This window comes from Channa argus, chromosome 4 (genome assembly GCF_033026475.1).
Source record: "Channa argus isolate prfri chromosome 4, Channa argus male v1.0, whole genome shotgun sequence".
NCBI classification, from domain to species: domain Eukaryota; kingdom Metazoa; phylum Chordata; class Actinopteri; order Anabantiformes; family Channidae; genus Channa; species Channa argus.
In genome coordinates this window covers 20,020,805-20,042,075 of record NC_090200.1, presented here as the reverse complement: position 1 = coordinate 20,042,075, position 21,271 = coordinate 20,020,805, and the positions used below count along the sequence as shown (strand labels likewise).

General features: G+C 38.2%; 1 protein-coding gene across 4 annotated transcripts in view; it reads left to right on the top strand.

The window, feature by feature from the left end:
- Nucleotides 1–21,271, top strand: part of b4galnt4a (beta-1,4-N-acetyl-galactosaminyl transferase 4a) — a 136,988-nt gene that overhangs the window by 53,643 nt on the left and 62,074 nt on the right. The gene's annotated exons all lie outside the window — the stretch shown is intronic.

The following is a 21,271-nucleotide window of genomic DNA, read 5'->3' as shown; positions in this document are numbered from 1 at the left end:
TTTTTGAGTGAAGCAGTAACCATTGATTTCTGGAACTAAAGAAACAATTGGCCACTTGTTTTATATCAGTGTTAAAGAGTATATAACAGAGTAATTAGCTTCCCACACATGATTTGAGTACTAACAGGTAGAGAGACGCTGAGTTTCACACTGTCACATGAATTAATGTTCAGTGACAGCTGAAACTTTAGTCGTTTTAATGTAGAAAAAATGTAGAAAAAATGTAGAAATAGCACTGCCTAAATATGAGAAGCAAAAAGCTGAATGATTACTGACCTTTGAAAATGATAAATAGGTTTGTCATTGAGTAACTACTGGCCTACGTAAGCTGCACACATTGCTGCAAGCATTTCAGTGACATCTTAATGTCCCAATGTCCTCAGTGGGCATGGGCCTGTAGTAAAGGTTTTAAATGTCTCACAGTATTTCTTACATCAGCAAATGTGTCTGAAAAAGGAGCCTTTACTATTTATATTTACTATATAAGTGGCCATTTTAGCCACTCATGAACAAGCAGTTAAAGTGTTTGTGGAATGCAGCACAAGCCTGACAACCCCATGTCACGCATAGCTTTTTTCATATTAGTTATATTGCACTGTAGGTCTAAAACCTCAGGTGTGAAGCAGTTTTTGACCACATATTGATTAATTGAATTGATTTGCTTTATTTGTTTGTTATGCATTTTTAAAGCCCCATCAATATACAATGTAATAAAAAGGAGCCAGATTCTCATCTGGGACAATACAGAAGAAAGTGTAATTCATTCTCAATTTCACACAACTCACACACTCCATCTCCCCCAGAAGTTATGTGAGTCCTCCTCCAATGTGAGTGGACTAAAAAAGTAGTGTTATCAGGTTTTCGGCATGTGTGAGGGAGGCTTTCAGGGACCATAATTGTGTTTTGGAAGGCTCAGAGAATTATATCTTCTTTATTTTAGCTAAATATTTCCAATATGTCCAATTTGCACCAATATCAATTATTAGTATTGGATTAGAGTATCTATAAATTATTTAAACCTGAGCAGAATCAGGTATGACAATTTGTTATGACAATAATTTTTTTTATTCTAGTATAATGTCATATAGCACACCTGAATGTTATGCAGAAACAGTAGGGGTGTCATCTAATAAACTGAAAACAGGACATTAGGACCTCAGCTCAATTATCCATAAATATCTGACTCAAAGCTCACATTACTCCGCCAGTCAGATTAAAGGCTGAAATTATTGAAATAATTACAAGCTGGAGCTGATCTTACTTTAAATTCAGACACTAACTACTTATAATCATGATATAAGGTTCTGCCACTCTGTATTGAATTCATGAAAATCCATAAAAGAGAGTTTTTAAGTTAATTTGAAGTTGAAAAATGTCTAATGTTCAGGTTTTAATTATATCATCAACAATACTATTACAGATCTTTATACACAGAGACACACAAGCATGTACTCACGGACACAGGTACCCAAGCAGTTGGACAACAACTTTTAAATACTTTTTCTTAAACATTTTTAAGAACGAAGTGTTTCGTCAAAAATGGGGTAGCAACCCAAGAGCCTGCAAACAAGATCACAGAGATTAGTTGAGAGGAAAGGATGGGAGGATGACTGAGGTAATATTTCACACAAGCGTTGAGAGAAAGGGCTGCATCATTGTCTTTCACCTGACAGAGATTTTAATCATTGTGGCAATTTTACAGCAGCTCATAAATCGCAGCGGCCAGGCCTCATTGTTAACCTCCAATTGCTTCCAGGGCTGTAAATATGGCTGCCTTACATCGCTCTGGCCTTGTCAGTAGTTTATAGGAGATGGGACAGTGCTGATGCTGGCACTGGAGAACTTCCCTGACAATAATGAGGAGCAGAGAGCATGGAGTGACTAGTAAACAAACATATGGCTGATCAGCAAGACACAGTCAACTGCACCACACAGGCTTGGCTGTGGTGACACTACGCTTGTGTCTACTAGCTGGGTATTAAGCTTTGTGTAATCTGTAAATGGATCCAAACATAGCAATTTGTGCCATAGCACTAATGGGGATCAGTGACATAATTCATTATACCAGGTAGCTTTCACATTTATGTAGCATTTTAAATGGTTCCTTGGATTTAAAAAAGGACAGTCAGTATGTAATTCGGGTTGATGAATCCAGGTGATGACTCACTGGCCTCTTTCTGACATTTAGTTGAGTTCTCTCCAGTCAGCTGTTTGGCTCTGTAGCCAGTGAAGTGGAAATGGATCTCTCATGAGGCATTTGGTACATCAGCCTGAGCACCCAACCCCAGGATTTGAGAGATTCCACTGTTTGTTTGTTTTGTGTCACTTTACCCACAGTATGAGTTGTCTCTTCTGCTACCAAAGGAGATTAGTTACGTTTTTGTCCTTAATCAAGGACTATTACGGGTCCTGAGAGTCTCTCAAGTTTAGCAAGGCACTGCTGCACGTTGATTGTCTGAATGGGAGATCATTAGGCAAATTCGTTCTCTGTTGATAAGTGAGTATAGCTGTAAAATATGAATGTTAAGCTTTAAGAAACTAGTGGGACAGTTCTTCCTGAGGCACTTGAGCAGTGATTGCAGAGGAAGCTTACTTTATTCTATCAGTTTTGGTCATAATTTCTATTGGGAATGATAAGATTGAGTGCATAAATTTTCAGTAATTGCTGGAAACTTTAACATGAAATAATTCAAATAAGTCTGACAGGGAAAATCACTTACCCAAGCAGTTGTTCATAGTATAAAAAGAACCTGCTGTGCAATGAGGCCATACTACTGACAATTGAGTAATGCTCACTTTTAGATTTACTCCTAATCATGGGTTATCGAGGCTGTGAATAAGCAGGGACACCAGGACCACCAGTACACACAGCTTTATCCTTATTAATAACTTGGTCTTAATTGGGAAAAAGAAGCGCTGTAGAGGTTTTGGAGACATGAGCAGGAAACAGGTGAGTAATAGTGAAAGAAGCAGGCATATGTCTGGAAATTGCCAAGCAGGAAATAGAGGACAAATGCTGGATTGCTACATATGAGTAACATGTAAGAGGAGTGGTCGGAGGGTCTGGAATGACAGGTGTTTTCGATCACCTGGCAACATTTTTACTCTGTTTATACTCAATTTTATTTGCTGCTAGTTTTCCCTGATTCCAAGAGCTTTGGTACATGTAGTGTTAGTTGGTAGAAATGATGATAGTTGTTCTGTTGTTGTTGTCTTAGATTAAAAGCCAATCAAATTACTAAAACTGGATGCAGGATTTTTCTGTTGTTTAAATTGAAACCTTTTAAAATACTGGTCCTTATGTTGCATATCCCCTTGATCATTAATGCTTTACATACTTTCACTTCAAACAACTTAATTTAGCCACAAGCCTCTGTTCGAGTAACAATAATGTTACAAACGGTGAATTCTTTCAAATCATTTTTCAAGCCCAGGGGGTGTTGACAGCTCCGTTATATGAGGCTATTTGAGGGTCCACCCTTTAGTTGTTTTTCCCCTGGGTGTTTCAGTGCTTTCACCTCTCAGGCATTTGTCAGCCTGGTGTCGGTTCACAGAAGCTAGAGGTGCGAGCTGTGGGCCTGCAATAAACTCCTAGGCAGGGCTCCACCACTGAGGTCTTCACTGTCTTTTTAATCCGCTACCCACAACCAGATAACAACAGATTGAAAGCCCGTTTCTTTGGACCTGCAGTTCTGTGTGCACATGCAGTATAACACACATGCACGTAAACTATAGAAATATTCTGAAAACTACGATCGCTACGTCCTGATAGCAATCTTAACAGTTTATCTATTTCCCTTCAGAGCATTTAGCTTTATGTCCATTTTCCATATGTCCATAAATGTGGGATATCTCACAGGGACCTTGTTGAAACTCTTGCTACTCTCTCACTCTGTTTTTTTCCAGCTGGCCCGGTTCCAGCAGTGGTCAGTGCTAAGCTGTTACCTGCTGGCTGTTTGCTGTTATTTTCACACTGAGTGAAGGTCATTAGGTCATAAGTCACAACACTGGACTATATCTTTTTCATTTATTCATATCCCCTTTACTCTGTGGGCCACTTTCGATCACACTTATATGATGGTTGTGTGTTGTGCGTGGTCAAGGTGGGCCGCTGATAAAGCTGTTTGAAGTTTAAGACACAAATTCCATTTGCTAGGTGTCAAGACAGATTATGTGTCATAGTGTAATGACTGGTTAGTTGAGTGATACGTGGAATTGTTGTATATCTGGAAAACACTTTTTTGGTTGGGAAATCAAACGTCGAGGTTTTTCAATGGCCTGGGTAATTTATGAAATTCATTTGCATTTTTTTTTTTTGGCTAACTGGTTTTGGCAGTCCCGAAGAGAGTGTGATGATGGGAGGCACAGACTTTTTCAGGTTGTGTTTGTTGAGGATACTTTTTCAATTTAGAGTGAAATGCACTGGGAATAACAATTATTAACTAAAATATGTGCATTGTCTCCTGTCTCTCCCAGAAATGTAGTAGGACAGAGCTGGAAATAGATCCTAGGTTGTGGGATGTGAGGGCAAATGTCTATTTTTACCTGTCCCTCCTGTTTGATCATGGCATTTAATCCCACTGTGGTTAGGAAATTGCTTTTTCTTTCTAGTCCTTCTGAGAAGCAATGTATTGGCTTTTAATAATACTGCACTCAAGGCTTGTTTTACAATGGTGATTGTAAAACATCTTTTTGAAACTTGGATATGTGCTTGTAACCAGAACTATGCAGATGCAAGTTCTGCAGTGTTATGTAAGAAAAGCAGAAAGAATGTATATGTCTTCCCGTGCAACGTCTGTGGTACCCTGTTTAAATGCTTGATGTTTTAAGTGCATTCAGGAAGATGGATCATAAAAAATGGCCCTGCAATTGAAAGTCTTTGGTAGAGGTGTGTACATGTGAAGGCGCCCGTTTGTCTGCCATGTTAAACAAGCAGGTGCTGCTCCTGTTGCCACTTGATAAAGGTAAACAAAAGCCGTGCAGATCTCCATTTTTCTTTTGCTCTACAACAACTCTCAGAGAACAAGTTAACAATAGAAGCAAGGCAGGAATAACAACCGCACTGCAAAATGCAGAACAATAAAAGTAAGCATTCTCTGTCTCTCTTCCTCTTTCTTGCCAAATCTCCAACTCAGGCTCAGCCAATTATTTGACTTCACGTGTGGCAGATAAGGAAAAACTTTGCTGGGTCGATGGACGGATGAAGTGGTATGAGTAATTGAATTTGAAACAAAATTTTGGGGATGTTGTTTTCCTGTGGGTCTAAGGGAGAGGAGGAGAAGATTCATTTGCATTCCCGTGGGAACATTTCTCGCTTTCATCAGTATTCCCTGTTGTCCACAGTTAGAGCGTGTGCCATATCTCTAAAGAGTTGGAGGGGATTTCGTGCTTTGCTTCAGTTTTCAGCTTTTCTCTGGAGAGTTTTCTATAGGTGCGAGCTGTTAGGTTTCTGTTTTTTTAGTCTGCACTCTTTCATCTGTGAGTGGCCTCAAAGCATTAACTAGTATATAGAGATAGGACTTTAAGGGAACTCTTTGATATACAGATTTATAGAATACGAAAAAAGTTATCAAGCATTAAACATGTTAACATTTACCCCACCGGTTCAAATGGTTTGGATTTATGTGGACCTGCACTGCTGCTTTCAAAAATCTATTCAGATGGTTCTCATACAGAAATAATTAAATGTGCTTGACTTTAAAGATATTGTCTCAGTACTTATGTTATCCCTTTTTCTTCTTTTTTATTTTGTATCTCACTCTGTTTTGTTCTTTGTTTTTTTTCCCCATCTGTTCCCTCTTTCTATTTAACCTTAAATTTTCACTTCTTTTCTTTGCTTCCAGTCCTTTGAGTGTTTGTTTCCAGTCTATAATGCATTGTCTCCTGGGGTGAACCAGCTGTGGGCCAGTGGGCCTTACTTCTCATTGAGCTGTATTGTCCCCATGCTCTCCGGGCAGAGGCCAGACACTTGGAGCCTTTTGATTGATCTCCTCAGGATCTTGCATCACCAGCCATGGTCAGCTGTCTTGCTCTCTTATTCTCTTCTCAACTTCTGTTTACACTTCTGTTTAAGGCAAATATAAACAAGGTAAAAATAATGTCACACATTACCTCTATATGTAGCATTTATTAGGAGTATAGACAAATTAGCTACAACTTTGGGGGTCCTAATATGTCATGGAGGACAAGGGTCAGCATAGTCACTTTGAGCAGCCCCATACACAGGAAAATGTGATACACTTTGTGCACTTCAAATCTCCTAATCAAGTAAAAGTACTAAGCAGATTATCTACATTTTACTTAAACAAAAAAAAAAAAAAGGTTTTACAATAAGCGATAATGTACGAATTTTAAACAATACTGATTTTAGTAATTATGGCAAGACCTGTACAGTAATAAATGATAATGGGAGTCAAACGTCACTGAAGCTGATTTTACCACTGTGTTGCTGACAGGTGGTTAAACCATCACGATACCTCAGCATTTATTAGCTCATGATATTTTTATTTAAAAAAACATATATTTTAATTTTAAAACCACTAGGTGGTATTAATATTGTGGCTGATTGATGCCTATATCCTAACTGTATCACTGAGTATAGCATAGCTTTATATCATGTACATCAGTATTCACAGGTTTGAAATTTGCGAACCGTTGAGCTTGAAATTTCATTCTGTTCATTATCAATGATATGAATGAATAAAACCTAGTTTTAGTACTTGCTATCAACTACATCTCACAACTTTCAGCAGTTTGCTCACTTGTCACAAAGAGTAAACTAAAAATGGTTTATTAATTTAAAATATTTGAAATTTATTTGTATTTTTTGAATTTTCTATGATTACCTGTTTATTTTCGTGGTCTGTCAGTTCAGGGTCAGAGCAACTGTTATTTGCTTGGTGTCCCAATCTAACACATTAAAGCAAAGGTCTGTCTGTATGCACCACAGCAATAAATACACAGAAACTGCCAGAACTACAAATTAATGCTCCATGTTTACTGTGATGGATTATACTGACTGCAGGCAGACATGAGTACGAATAATATAAAGGAATTCACCCATCGTTTGTCCTCTTGTTTATCCTTTGCTCATTATTTCTCTCCCCTCCTCACGCTCTCCCATTGGCTAGTCCTCTCCTTCCACAACCTTCACTATTCCTCCCTTCAAAACCCTCAAACATATTTAATGGGTTGGACAAAAATGTTGTGCTCTGGATTTGCGTTCAAATTCCTTTTCAATTTGTTCCATTATAAAGGCAGTATAATGACATAATACCATAATATTTTAGTTTATTGTAATCTTCTGCACTTTACAGTTGGAGATCACGGTGCTGCAATTACCATAGAAACCACAGTTCAAGTTTGACCTTTAAAAAGTCTTTGTGAGTAGGTGGTAAATGAGACAGGCTTCATTTACTAGCTTTTCCAATAATATGCTGCACACAGTACATATGAGCTTACACTTTACGTGCTGCTATGACAACTTGTATGTTGTAACAGCACCAAAAAATGGCTTAACCTTAAACAATGGCTGTGACTATGAAAGATAAAGGAAAGGTGATTATTCTTCATTTATCTCATCCTGAGGTAATGGCCTAAACAGCCCGACCGAGTAGTCTATTAATCTAGCTACAGTAGTGGAGAGAGTGAGCTACTGTTTGGCTCTGTTGTTATTGTCAGATTATCAATTCTTTTAAGCGTCCGCCTGGATTTATTTTGTCATTAAACAACCCACTGCCTTGATTTTTGCACTTGAGCCAGTAGAGGTTTTCAGGTATCGACACATGGTTCAGTGCCCCTGGCTGGGACACATGAATGCATCTGAAGTGGCCATTTCAGGCTCTTGTGAGATGGCGACTGTTGGAATAAAAACTATTTTTATTGGCTATTTCAGTTTGTGCCTGACCAGACAGGAGCAACAGCGATAATTGCAATCAGTGTATCAATTATGTAGTTTGAGTAAGTGTATCTTTGTCTCTGGTGTCTCAAAACCAGAGGACGATGACTTGTCCTGTGACTGTAGGCGAAGTACCGGTTTGCTAAACTAAATTAACAGAGAATGGCACATAGAATTATTTTTTGTTCAGGGTCAAATTTAGACTTAATGCTGTAATGTTTAAATATATTCAATACATTAAGTGTTTATGCTTTAATAACAGGATAGGATAGGATGACAACGTGGATTGGTAGAAAGATATTGTTAGTGGTTTAATTTAACAGAATTATCTACAGAAATGGCTCATTAATGGCCATTTTCATTACTACAAATAAAATGTTCTATTAGCTTCTCTCATGACTGTCATGGTATTTGTCACAACATTGGTGATAGAGCTTTAGTCTTGTCTATAACTATTCTTGTCTATCTATAACTACTAACTACTACTACATAGTTATAATTCAATAATTAAATGCCAAAATTGTGTGAGTTTATTACTGATGTAGCATTGTACTCTGATAACATTGTCGAAATTATGATGAGCAGTTTAAGTGACAATATCAAAATCTAGGAGAACATACCATCTCCATTTCACATCTTCATTGTCCACAATGCAACTTTAATTAAAATACTGACATAAAGAAGACATGTTTCATTTCAAAACAAAATGTTTTGATGGGTAAAACACACCACAAAAAACCAGTACAATCAACCAAAACACATATGTTTCATAAATGAATAATGACTAACCAGTTTGTCTTCTAAGGTACATAGGACAAAGAGTTTTCTTTGATCTTTTCCAAAATTTCAGCAGCTGGTTAATTCCACACAGAAAATAATTTACAAATCTTCACCAGATGGCTGAAAATTTAGCAAATGCTAATTGGTCTCTTTGAGGTATTTAGAACCAACAACCGTCTACTGGCCTTGACATATCTTACACTCTGTTTTGCACTTTTTCTCTGCTGTTGTCTTCACTTGCTAATAGTTGGGACTTTTACCCTAAAGAATGCAATCTGTGCCTCTCTTTTGACATAAAATTATGTCTGCATTTCTGCCTGCTTGAAGCATGTTTCTCTGTTCACGGCTTTTTCTGACAGAAGCAGTGTCTAGTGTCAACATACTGGAATACACAGGTCCCAGTGTATTCTATCAATAAAATAAGAAGAGGCAATATCATCACGTATTGCTTTTTGATAATTTGTCTCACCTCCCTCTGTCTCACACATATACAAGGAGCATTGGGAATAAAAACTCATAGTGGCCAGCATTCAGAGGAGTTTGTATTCAGCAAATCTCTCTCAGGGTCAAAAGGATTTATTAAGACTTTATGTTGCTCTAATTAATACAACAATTGGCTAATTTACAGAAGAGCTTGTTATGTGTTATATACAGTGGCAAATTTGCTAAAATAGAAGTTGACAAACACATTGTACTAATAATGTGCAATCAAAATGATAATTGAAACTATAGCAACACAGTAGATGTGCACATGTCACACATTGCACAGTTACAATGGTTGAAAAGCAGGAAAAAAAACATCTTCATTATTTCCATTCATCTCAATCTTCACTGTGAAGTCACTGGCTGTAGCACAAAAAAAACACATTTTCTTTGATTGGATCACTTTACCTTACCACAGTGGAAATGTAGGATGAAGAAAATGAAAACTGTGGAAACTCATATGGAAATGTGCATTTTGAAAGGCTTTTGGTTGCTTTTATATTACAGCTACAGCCATAAAAGAGGGACTGTATGTACGTTAAATGACCTGTAACATTATACCCAGAGTTATAGTGCATGAATGTAGAAAGAGAGAGAGACTCAGACAGACCCGTGGACACAAAATTGGATGTGGATGTGATGGACACGGTAAAGAAGAGATGACGAGACAGACCTACTGCGTAAGATTGAAAGAGTTGACCCTGAGCAGCCACTGTGTCACAGCCAATCACTGTCTTCCTCAGGCACAGGAAACTGTAATAATGCAATAAAACTTCAAGATGCAATAATCTCATGGTGTATCCAAGTGTTTGAGAGACCTCTCTCAGTATCCTTGGTACAAGACAGGCCATAATTTGATCCGGCACATATCGTATATACTGTATTGATATTAACTAAACTGAAAACAGTTTTTCACATAATGGTCTTTAACAAGCTAGGTTTCTGAAAATGCTAGAATACATTACAAGTTTTGTATCTTTGTGTGGAGTACTTCAAAGAGGTTTCATCCAATGTGTAGGTGTCCTGAAGAGTCTTTATATAGTATTACAGGTGGTGGTGCATGCTGGTACAGAACATGTCATCTCTGATCTGACAAGACGCCTGCAGGTAGATGAAATTACGACCCACGCACCTGCTTCAAATCGATGGAGCCTCTAGAATAATGTGGGTGTGCTGCAAATAAAGATAAAACCAGTGTCCTGAAATAAGGTATAAATTATCTCTCCACCGTCTTCCAGGTGCCAAGAAATTGATAGAATGTACAGGTGCATGGATGGATGAATCAATGGATATAAAACATAAGTGAGGATAAGTAAAGGAACTGAGTGAACATGAGGTCTGAGTTACACAAACAGGTCCTGAAGACAAAGGAGCAGGTTGGGACTGTGGGTGTGTATGTGGAAGAGATGGCGACAGACTGTGATGAAGATTCATTGTGCTTCTCTTGCTGCCATCCATCTCCACTATCATGCACAGATACCATTGAATACCCATGCCACCAAGTTGGTAGTGAGTTTGCGATATGGGTGGATAAAGCTGATGTCAGAGAGGTTAGAGACAAAACGATTAAATGTGAAGGTGAAGCAGAAAAAGTAACCCAAATGTCAAAAAGTGTGATCACCAGACATTAATCATGTTGCTTTTCTATGTAGTTTGTCTTTTAGAAACAGGGCAAATGTATGGTTTACACAACATAGACAAACTATGAAACCTGATATGTGAGGCTGACTTGACTTAAAAGACAGCAGCCATCCATTGTGTAAGGCCACCCAGTCGTTATTAGAAATAGTGTATATATTATTAGAAAAGTTGCACAATGTTCCCACTGTCAGTATTGTACCAGTAATAGATTTGACATTTCCATTCTTGGCGTAATATAAACTTTATTTTTAAGGCTTGGCCCAAGTTAGTCTGTAACCCAGAGAAGACTAAAATGTCAATTAATTTGACTGCTGTGAAAGAAAGAGAAGTTTGTTTTCTATGAGATTTAATTTTTTTTAATACAATTATACAGACCTCCATTCAACAGTTTCCAGCGTGAATTGGTGATATGAAAGAGCTGTTGGGCAAAATGAAAGCAGTCAGTGTTTTGAAGTGACTCCAAGGCTTTAGTTGGCTGACAGGGACTTTAAACACAAAGCAGCAGGGACAATTTTAATTATAACTAATAACTGTTGTCTCGGTGACAAAGGAGATGAGGGATGTTTGGCAACAGTGCAAAATAGAGGCAAGAGAAGGGAAATGAGTGAGGCATAGACACAGAGACAGAAAACCGAACCAACAGGTAGATGTTATGTCTCATAACAGATCTGCTTCTGATGAAGTGAGGAGGAAAGAATGGTCACAGATGCAAATTTTGTCAAAAAGGTCAAAAAGTACCTTTCATCTGAAAAACGAACACACAATAGGTACATGTTTAAGCCATGCATGGATGCAGAGCTACAGAAGCGTATCTTTCTTTGACATGAAAAATTGAGCCTGAAATGTTTGCTGGACCATGTGGTGGCAGAAACATTTTAAAGAAAGGAAAAAAAACATGGATAGGGATGAAAAGATAAAAATACCCAAAGCTTTGTTCACATGTTGCTGTGTTTATTTAAGCAAAGTAAAATTGAGTCTTGTGTGGCCACAAAGCACCTCTCATTTCCTCTTGTCTCTCACTAGCCAGCCTCCCAAATTAAATTACTTAAACAAAGCAAAAATACTTTTTAACTTTTTTCCTTTTGTCATGATAGCTTTCCTTTTTTTCTACTACGTCTACCATTCTTGTTTAGGTGAGGTATTTCAGTCTGTTTTTCTTTTGCTCCAGAATAATTTTCTTTTTATCAGTCTTTTGTTGGGATGGAAAAGCTAAGCTTGTTCTGACAGATAGTTACTTACTTCATTTCCATTAATCCTGTTTAGTTTGGGGTTGTAGAAGCTTTTTAACAATACTTGAAATGGAGTGCCTGGCAAACATTCCTAAGAGCACTTAAAGAGCTTATATAATATGTGGGGCTTCATACATCTTGTCAGGCTGGTTTTGTATTAAGCTTTCATTTTGTCCTCTCTGGACAGGAGAAAAAGTAAGATCAGCCTAAATTAACTGTATTTTTCAGTAGAAAGCAAAAGGAGGAACCAGCTGAAAAACTGCCCAAGAAAGAAGTATTGAGGTAGGAAAAGCAGGGCAGAGAGCTCAAAAATGCTGGTCAGCAGAAATGCAGAAATCCAGATCAGGCAGTAAGAAACTTATAGGCTACATATCACAGACACTGCATGGAAAATGTGCTGCAGCACATATTATCCAAATGTCTTGGTATAGTATAGTAACTGCATGTTTTTAAAGCATGGTTTTATGTTACATTTAAAGTATGATTACGATTACATTTAATTTTGCTTTATAGAAATCATTCGTATTTGTTAAAGTTCACAATATCACGTGTAGACATCACTGCCCCTGAATTCTACATTGTATGTCATTATTAGACTGTAGACTGGAAACATGGCAGTTACCTGCAACGAGGCACAAACTGGGGCTGGTGTACATCACTGGCAACCACAACAAAACAAACTGCAGCTGATTTAGTTTAGTTAAGCTTAGCATTAACAATCCGTGGTTGGATACAATGGTTCATTGCCTAAACACAATACAAGGGAGACACAAAGTGAAGGCTGGCGAATATTTATTGGATTTTATTGGATTTCTTGGTCTAAAACACATTGTTGGCTTGTAGCTCACTGTGGGGGAGATAAATAGCCATGAGGAGTAATTGTCACCTGACAGCAGATGAAACATCCGCACAGTGCCAGTTACTTCTCCCATTGCACTCCTGAATGATACCAGAAGCACACCACTGGCTCGGCTCGCCTATCGACCTTTCTTACAGCAGATATTTTCGTCGTGTACAGGTGTAACTAAGGACTATTTTATTTGCTGGTGTGCCCTTGAACAGCACTGCTACCTGTGCATGATTACTCATGGGGCTGCTTTACCAATGCACCTTAAAAGAAAAAAAAGAAACGTTGTTACTGTTGCTGGTTACAGCTGTGTAAGAAGAGATGAGGTACTGTAAGAAGAGAGGTCAGTGTATTTTGTAGTTAAGTTATGATACTACGTTTGAGCGTGTTATCTTAGTAAAAGGTTAATTTAGTTATAATTCTGTATCCAAAATTATGACTGTATTATGATGTGCTGTATGTTCTTCTCCTTGCAACCCCATGAGAAACCTCTGTCCAGGAAAACACAAAGAACATATTTTATACTACAACAAACTTGATTGCCACATACAATATTAACTATAGATACACATTTGAATACATATTGTAGTGAACAGGGACTGGATAAAGGGCTTTAGAAAACTGAGCCCTTCATGCCCAGTAAGAATGGAGAGAATGATTATGGGATAAAAATCCTCCCTGTGTTTATACGGGCACCTGAGTGTTGTTTGAAAAATTGATATTCAGAGCAGATTCCTACATGACTGTGCTGCTATCTCTGGATTTATTCAGAATTGGTAAATTAACTATTAATTGCAGACATACCCAATCTCCATAATAGCAGTCCGGGGTCCTCTTTTGTGTTGCCATAACCTAATACTACAGATAATGAAGACACAACCACATCCTAGCAGTCTTAATATTAGCTTATTGATTCGAACAAGGTGCCCTGGAGTCAGTGCTTGTGGTCAAAGAACACACATCTATGCAGAAATACAAATGTATACTGGCAACAACACACTGTAACTACGTTGTGTCTGTCATCATTTCTGAGCTTTAAGTACATCTGACAGTGTATTTCATTCTCATTTATGTTATTTTTGTTATGATGACATGGATTATGAACAGAGAGGACATGTGTGTTTGTTTAGTGTTTTTTAAATGTGCTATTGGACCTACATGCAGTAGATTGTCTATGGAAGTAGCATGCATGTTAAAGTGGGCTATTAGATTAGGTGTGTGTAAGATCCTGTGCATTTTAACTGTGGTTGAAATTATAACATGCAGTATTAAAGGCTCCAGAAGATGATTAAACCCTACTTATATTCATAATTCACTCATGCATTTTAATGTATTTCCTTTCACTTACTAGATACATGTAGATCTGTGAGTGCATACTGTATGTGGCAAAGATGGAGAATAACCTCATGCTACATTTTTAGTTTTTGGTCAAGGGAGATGTTAGTTGTAGTGTGGGAGGAGGGAGTAGTTTATATTACAGTGATATTATTGCTTTGATGTCCTGCTGCCAGATGTGCTGAGACTTATGGTGCCATGTGTAATTAACACACAGTGTGATGCACTAATCCTCAACACAAACTGTAGCTATTGGTATATACTGAGAAAGGGAGAAATTTTTTCAGTGAAAGTTTAGTCATCGTAGACCAAGACTTCTCTACATCTATCACAGAGTGCAGCGCAGAAGAAAAGTAAAGGTAAAAACGATGCAAAGAATTTCAAATAAACAGCAGCTATGCATTAAATATATTAAAACTTTGCCTGTCGATGGCTCAAGTGAAGAAAAAATGCTGATGCTTTTACCCTTCCTGTGCCCCCTACAACCTGTAAATTAATTTATACATACATGAGTTCAGATTAGGTTCTGCTACTTTAAATTCAAACCTGCAGGTAATGTGGTTGGTTTTGTGGATTTTTTTTCCAGACAGAGAAATCTCCAGTACAAAACAACCAAACACAGATTTTCCCAAAAATTTGGCTAATTTGACTTCAGAATATAATGGTTGTTGCATTTAATATTGCAGGCAATATACTTCTGTACTTCAGTTTATTATTATTCACTTATTAACAAAACAAATTAACATTTGGATTTCTTTCCACCCTTGGTGTGCAACTTACCAGTCTTCTGAGAAATTCCTTCTTCAGCCTTTGCCTGAACAATTGTCATGACATGGTTGTTTCTAAATAATGTTAAGCTATTTAAAATCTTTTCAAATACTCCACTCTCAGTATAATGCTAAGCACATTGTGTCCAGTGCTGATAGGACTTTATGTTTGAAAAATGTTGATGATAGTTGAAAAAATAACTTTTATCCATCCATTTGTTTAGCTAGATAATCATAGCAATAAAGAGAAAAAAAAGTCCAGTAGTGTGGACTAAAAGTTGAGGTCATGACACTTGGGTCAGAAAAACTCGCTGGCATTGACAAAAGTTTCCAGTGAATTGAACAATTAAGAACTGGTTCTCGATTCCCATTCTTAGTCTCGATTCCCACTGAGGAAACGCTGCATACAAGATTGAGGATTGCAGCCTTACTGTGAACACAGTTGGCGTCTTAAAGCACGGATAGTCTGTCTGTTTTTATATCCATGTCCATCTCTGTCGCAGACTGCCTCAATTTCTCTGCAGCAGGCTCAGTGTTGATTAGGTCAAATTGAACACCAATCAGGTCGAGGATGATTGGCAGTTCACTGTTTGCTTGTTCTGTTTGCCAGCTGCCCCATATCACACCCCATCAGTACTAATCAGCCTGGACAGAAAACTCAGGCCTAATATGGATGATAGCCCCCTGCTCTTTATTCATCTTTTTCCTCCTTACTGTGCTAGAAAAGGTACAGAGTAAAGCATTTTCTTGCTTAAACAGCTAAAAAATTCAGTGATTCTTCAACAAAGAGAGAGCATTGCACCGTGGCTCAGTTGTCTGCTTTTGTCGTTGCTCTCTGCAACTGCTGTCTGTCCCTAACATTCATTTTATCATTTTCACTAACCAGACCCATGTTTTGTTCAGGCTCCACTTACATTTCATTTATAACGATTAAAGCCACTTTTAGTTATCCTTCTACGGAGGGTTTTTCCAGAGGCTCTAACAAAGGACCTGTCAGACAGTGCAAAGATTGTGAGCCATAAAAGACTTGAACCTTGTTTTCTCAATCAGTCAGCCTAACATTTTCATATAATTCTAATGCAGCATATGCACCAATGATAATGCAGCCATGAAATTGTAGTTTAGATGTTTTATTTACCTGTGGGTCTATTTTGCATGTGAACCATTAGACCTATAATTAATAAAGTAAAAAAGTTAAAAAAAATGTTACTTAGAAGTATAATCAGATCTATTGCTGCTCTTTATGCTGCTCTATTTATAGAGTTCTCTAGAAATCAAATGGATTTGATCTTTACCTAAAGTAAGTTTAAATAATTAATACATGTTAAGTGTGAGAGCATGAGACAGGAAATGTTGATAACCGGAGGCATGAGTGCCCAAAAATGACAACAGAAATAAAGCTCTTCAGACCACTATTGATCCTAAGAGAGACTGCAGTGCTGCTCGCAGTGTCTCTACATGCCTGTTGTATTGATGTGGAGTAAAACATGATAGAAATCTCCTACCACCTTGTCATGGACCCGTATCAATAAATGACACACTGATGTACATACACCTCATGACTGCACACACACACAATCCAAACAGTCCATGTATTTCTATACAGTGGACTTCACTCAGGCGCGGTCAAACATCACACTCAAATCCATGCTTTATTAGTAGGCATGCAAAACAGTAATTGCTCATCTTCTCTCTTTTCACTATCAACTGCCTGTTGTTTTTCCTCTCACCGTCCATCAATCTCTTCCCTTCTCTCTCCTTCTCTCCCATTCTTCTTTTCCTTTCTGTCTTATTGTCTCCCTGCCATACTCATCTCTGCACCATTAATCTTCCAACCAATGAATCGGAGCCACTGACTCTATCACTCTTATTATCGACTGCAGCCGTCCCTTGTTTATGTTCCATTTTTCTCCCTCTCTTCCTCAGTCAGCCTTTCTGCTGTTGTTCCATTGACCGGGATGTAATTTCTTACATGAATAATGCAAGCAGCACGACAAAAATAGTTGCACTCCTTCTTTCTCTTGGCTGGGATTTGTTCTGCAATAGTTTTAACTGAATGCACTTGGGCTGATTTCTATTCCGCACTGCCAGCTACTTTGTTAAAAGGCACAGGGATTTGGATGTAAAGGTATCGGGGCACCCAAAGCCGCATTCTTACTGAAATAGACTAGAACGGCTCATTGTTAGATCAGGGTGGAGATTTATTCAACCTCTCCCAGGACAATATATTAGACAACATTCAGAGCAGCCACATCTGGCAGTATAGGCTGAAAAAAAATAAAATGTTTTCAGTTTCCAGCAGTGTTTGCTGATGTGCCAGTGTTAGATGTAAAGCAAAATCAGTTTTCATTACGCAGCTTCCCAGGCTTTTCAAAACAATAGGCTCGATCTCAAACGTACCAAATTATCTCAGATTAAAGAAAATGAGCAGCTTTGTAGGCACTAAATGCCCCATTTACCTGTGGAGTAAGTACATAGAATTTAAGTGAAGGAACCCTTTGGTCCAGCTGTGGTTACTTGGTGTATTTTAAACATCTTAACAACTACAACAGTAAAAACACCATACAGCACTGATCTTTCCTTGTGAAGAACAATACCTACTCATTAGAGACCTGTGTTTGTGTGCCAATGGCTGACATGCAACTCTCTTATTCTTTTCCTTGAGCCTCTTAAAATCTATATTTTGAAATGCAGAACAATGCCATTGTGATTAAACTGACAGCACATCATAAAGAAGAACACATTTTTGTTGTCTATGCCATGTCTCATTTCATAAAAGTTTGTTGTGGCAAGCCTTGTGTTGCCACGGTGAGTGTTTTAGTAGTGAGTCCAAGTGCATATGGGTCACATTGAAAACATGCCTAAAAATCACCTTGAGCCTTGTAGCTCTCCTTTTACCATGATAGAATCCAAGGACTCGCTTGAACACCCTTTGAATTCCCATGGAACTTTTGTAAAGTTAATTCAGTTATTTTCTCCCTCCCTGTCTTGATATGCCACCATTAGTTCTTCAAGGTAAAGTGAGCCACATCATCACTCCATTCCCTCAATAATCAGCAGAACGTTTTGAAAATCACAGATTCTGTGCACTGCTGACTGTCAGCTTTGGAAATGCTCCACTATTCCTTTCACATTTATTTATTTCACCCTAACCCTAATTCCAAACAATTATTCGAAAGCACAAATATGTTAATAGTCACATCAGAGATGGCTCACACTAGATACTTTTGTTTATTGTTTTTTTTATTTTTTTGTTTTGTTGTGTTTTTTTACCATTTCTGGATGACTGAGAATTCAGGGTATCGAGAAACTTGTGAAGTAAAAATCCATCTTTCCAGTTGCAGCTGCAGTCACATCACATACAGAGCCCTAGAGAGTGTCTAATACTTCACATAGTAGCTTTGTGGTGCACTGTGCTTTGAAACCAAGCAGACACTGGTCTGTTCAGTAAAGGGAGGTGGGAAAGGGATTCTGGCAGTCTGCAGTCACTTCAGACTTTCTGTGTGCCAGAAGGATTTCTGAGCACTGGACTGGTCCAACGCACTGTGTGCTACTTTCTCTCAGTGGGTTTCCTCTTAATTGCTCCATCTCTCTTTCTTTTTTACATTTGTTCAATTGTCTTGTGTTATGTTGTTTATAATCCACCTCTGGTGCTGCTTTTTTAATGTCTTTATTCCCTTTCTTTCTTTCTCCTCCCTTTATTTTTTTAATTTTTATTTTAGGGACATTAATTAACATCACCAGAAGTGTTATAGCCTTTTGGCTATACCAAGTTTATTTTAACCTCAATCTTTTAACTAACATTTTTTCTTTGCAGAGCTCCTGCAGGTCATGTATCATGACCAGGTGCCATATTGTCACATTGATGATATGTCTGTTCAGGGAGATGCACTGTCACATTCTTATTCAACATTGTCTGATGTGGAGTATGATGTGTCTAAATATCTGTTTGCAGTATGATAATCATGCTATAATTTAGAAAATTATCATAACAGCTGAGATCGGAGAAACATCACAGTTTTTTCTTTTGGGTAATGACTCATTGCCTTCAGGCATTGCTGCAGTAAATGCCATCCAGCCGTCTTTGCGTATGGCTACACATTTTAATATGAGAACAATGAGCATCCAGTGACCAGCAGCCACTGTACATTCAGCAAGACTAAGTGATGAATAATGGGAAGCAATATATTACTATTATGTTGGCACTAATTACCATGTGTGTCTTAGTAGTGGTTAACAAGAATAAAGATTTAAGAATAATGTAATTATTTCACTCTGCTTTTTAACTTACCTATTGCAGGTCACTGATAATGAAACTAGTGGACTTTGGGGAGCCATCTAAGCTGAGCTCATTCACAGGGGTTATTGTGGTGGGTGGGGGTTGAAGAGCTGTGTGAAATGAACACCGGATCCCTGCTCTGCTATATCTCCCACGTTCCTCTCTCTCTTACACAAAGTCTCCCCTCTCCCCGCAGACTTACGCTTGTTTGTGTTTAATAAGGGAGATTAATTAAGCTCATTGGTATTCTAGGACACTGGCTGGAACTGTTTCTCCAGGCTACGATCAGCAAGGTCAACCATTTGAGCTGAACGCTGTGAATGTGGGAGTTTGGATGGAAACATCCAGGAGGCTAGCACTCAGTAAAGTGACATGTTTGTTAGATATTAGCGACTGACCGATCGGGGCAGCTAATTTATCAATCAACCCTTTTGAGATTAACAGCTGTGACGTGCATGTTCATACGTGAAACGGTTTATTTTAGATGTAATTAAATGCTGCTCTCCCTCGCTCTTTCTTGTCTGTGATGCATTGCTGCCATAGCAGACAAATGCCTGCATTGTTACAAACCATTTGTCATTCTATTTGAGTGAAAGTGAACAAGGTAAATAGGAGTGTAAACTCATGATGGATAGGCAGGTTCATGAGTGTGATCGGTAGTCCCTGATTTGCGTAGATGGTTAATACATAAGGCCATCTGACAGGCCCTTTAGCACCAACTTTAATTATCAGTTAAACACTACACATAGCCCACAGTTCTAGGCAAAGCGCCAGAAGGATGTAGATCTGCCTATAAGTTAGAGATTGTACCTGTGAAATAAGAAATCTTTTTTTTAATAGACTATCTATCTTGGACACTGGATATGATTAGTACATTTTCCTGAAGTGTAAAATAAATACCCCATATAGCAGAGAAACAAGGCTGAGGAATGATGTACTGTGATGGAACTTCAGGTCAAAGAGTCTAACTGTACCTTTTCAGTATCAGCATTGATAAGCACACCTAGACTTGGGCTGAGCTGAGGCAGCATTTTAGGAATGTGATGTGTCTGTGTGACTCGCTGTCCAAACTTGAGTAATAGTTTTGCATTGGCTCATTTAGGGTTGACAGTGTTTTTTTCTAAAATGCTGCCTCTTTAAATTACAATGTATAATCACAGATCACTAAGTCTTTTAGCCACATGTATAATGCTTCATTTTCCTTCAAAAAAGCCATCGCACCTGATCTAATAGTGAAAGCAGATTAGCTGGCGAGGTAATCACCTGTCCCAGGCAGGAATGAAAAGCTCTTGGCTCTTGGTTTGCTCACAATATGCAAACAATACATCCGAGAGAGTCCAGGGTCTAAATTTTACTACAAGTGCAGAGCAACGTCAAACAGAGCACATCGTCATGATAGGGTTGATATTTATTGAACTAATATAAGCTCATTTGTTGTTAAGAGTCTATAATAGACTAACAAAAGTTAAGGCTTCAGTGTTATCCATTAACACGTGTGAAAAAATTGTTTTGCTGCAGGTGTTGAAATCCATTTTCCCAGTTGTACTTTCCCAGTTGCCACTGAGGCCTGTCTCATCATTTTGTTCTTCTCCTGTCGTTGTTTTATGCAAGATGTCAACTGACGCAATACTAAAGTTGTGTCCTTCACCAAAGTGTTTGTGTGTCACGGCGTGTTTTAAGTGTTTGTGAAACTTTGGGTACACACAAACATCAGGCACTTTTTACGCTCCTCTGGTGGCAGACTGGAGGGGAGCCTGTTGTCACATTTCTTCATCATTACCTTCCCTGCCCTCCTTCATCTCTCTCCCTTGGAAGTTAAAAAAGTAATCAAAGGCTTGGCAACTGACAGCTCTGTCTCTCTGCCTCTCAACAGCTCTAAAAATGTATTTTTTCTCCCCTGATTCTTTTGCAAACATTGGTGCCTTCCTGACAAAAGCCCTCGTTTTAGGGGTGCTGAAAACCTCTCCAGTTTGTCTCAGAAGAGGTATGCCTCTCAATGACATCCCCGCTAAA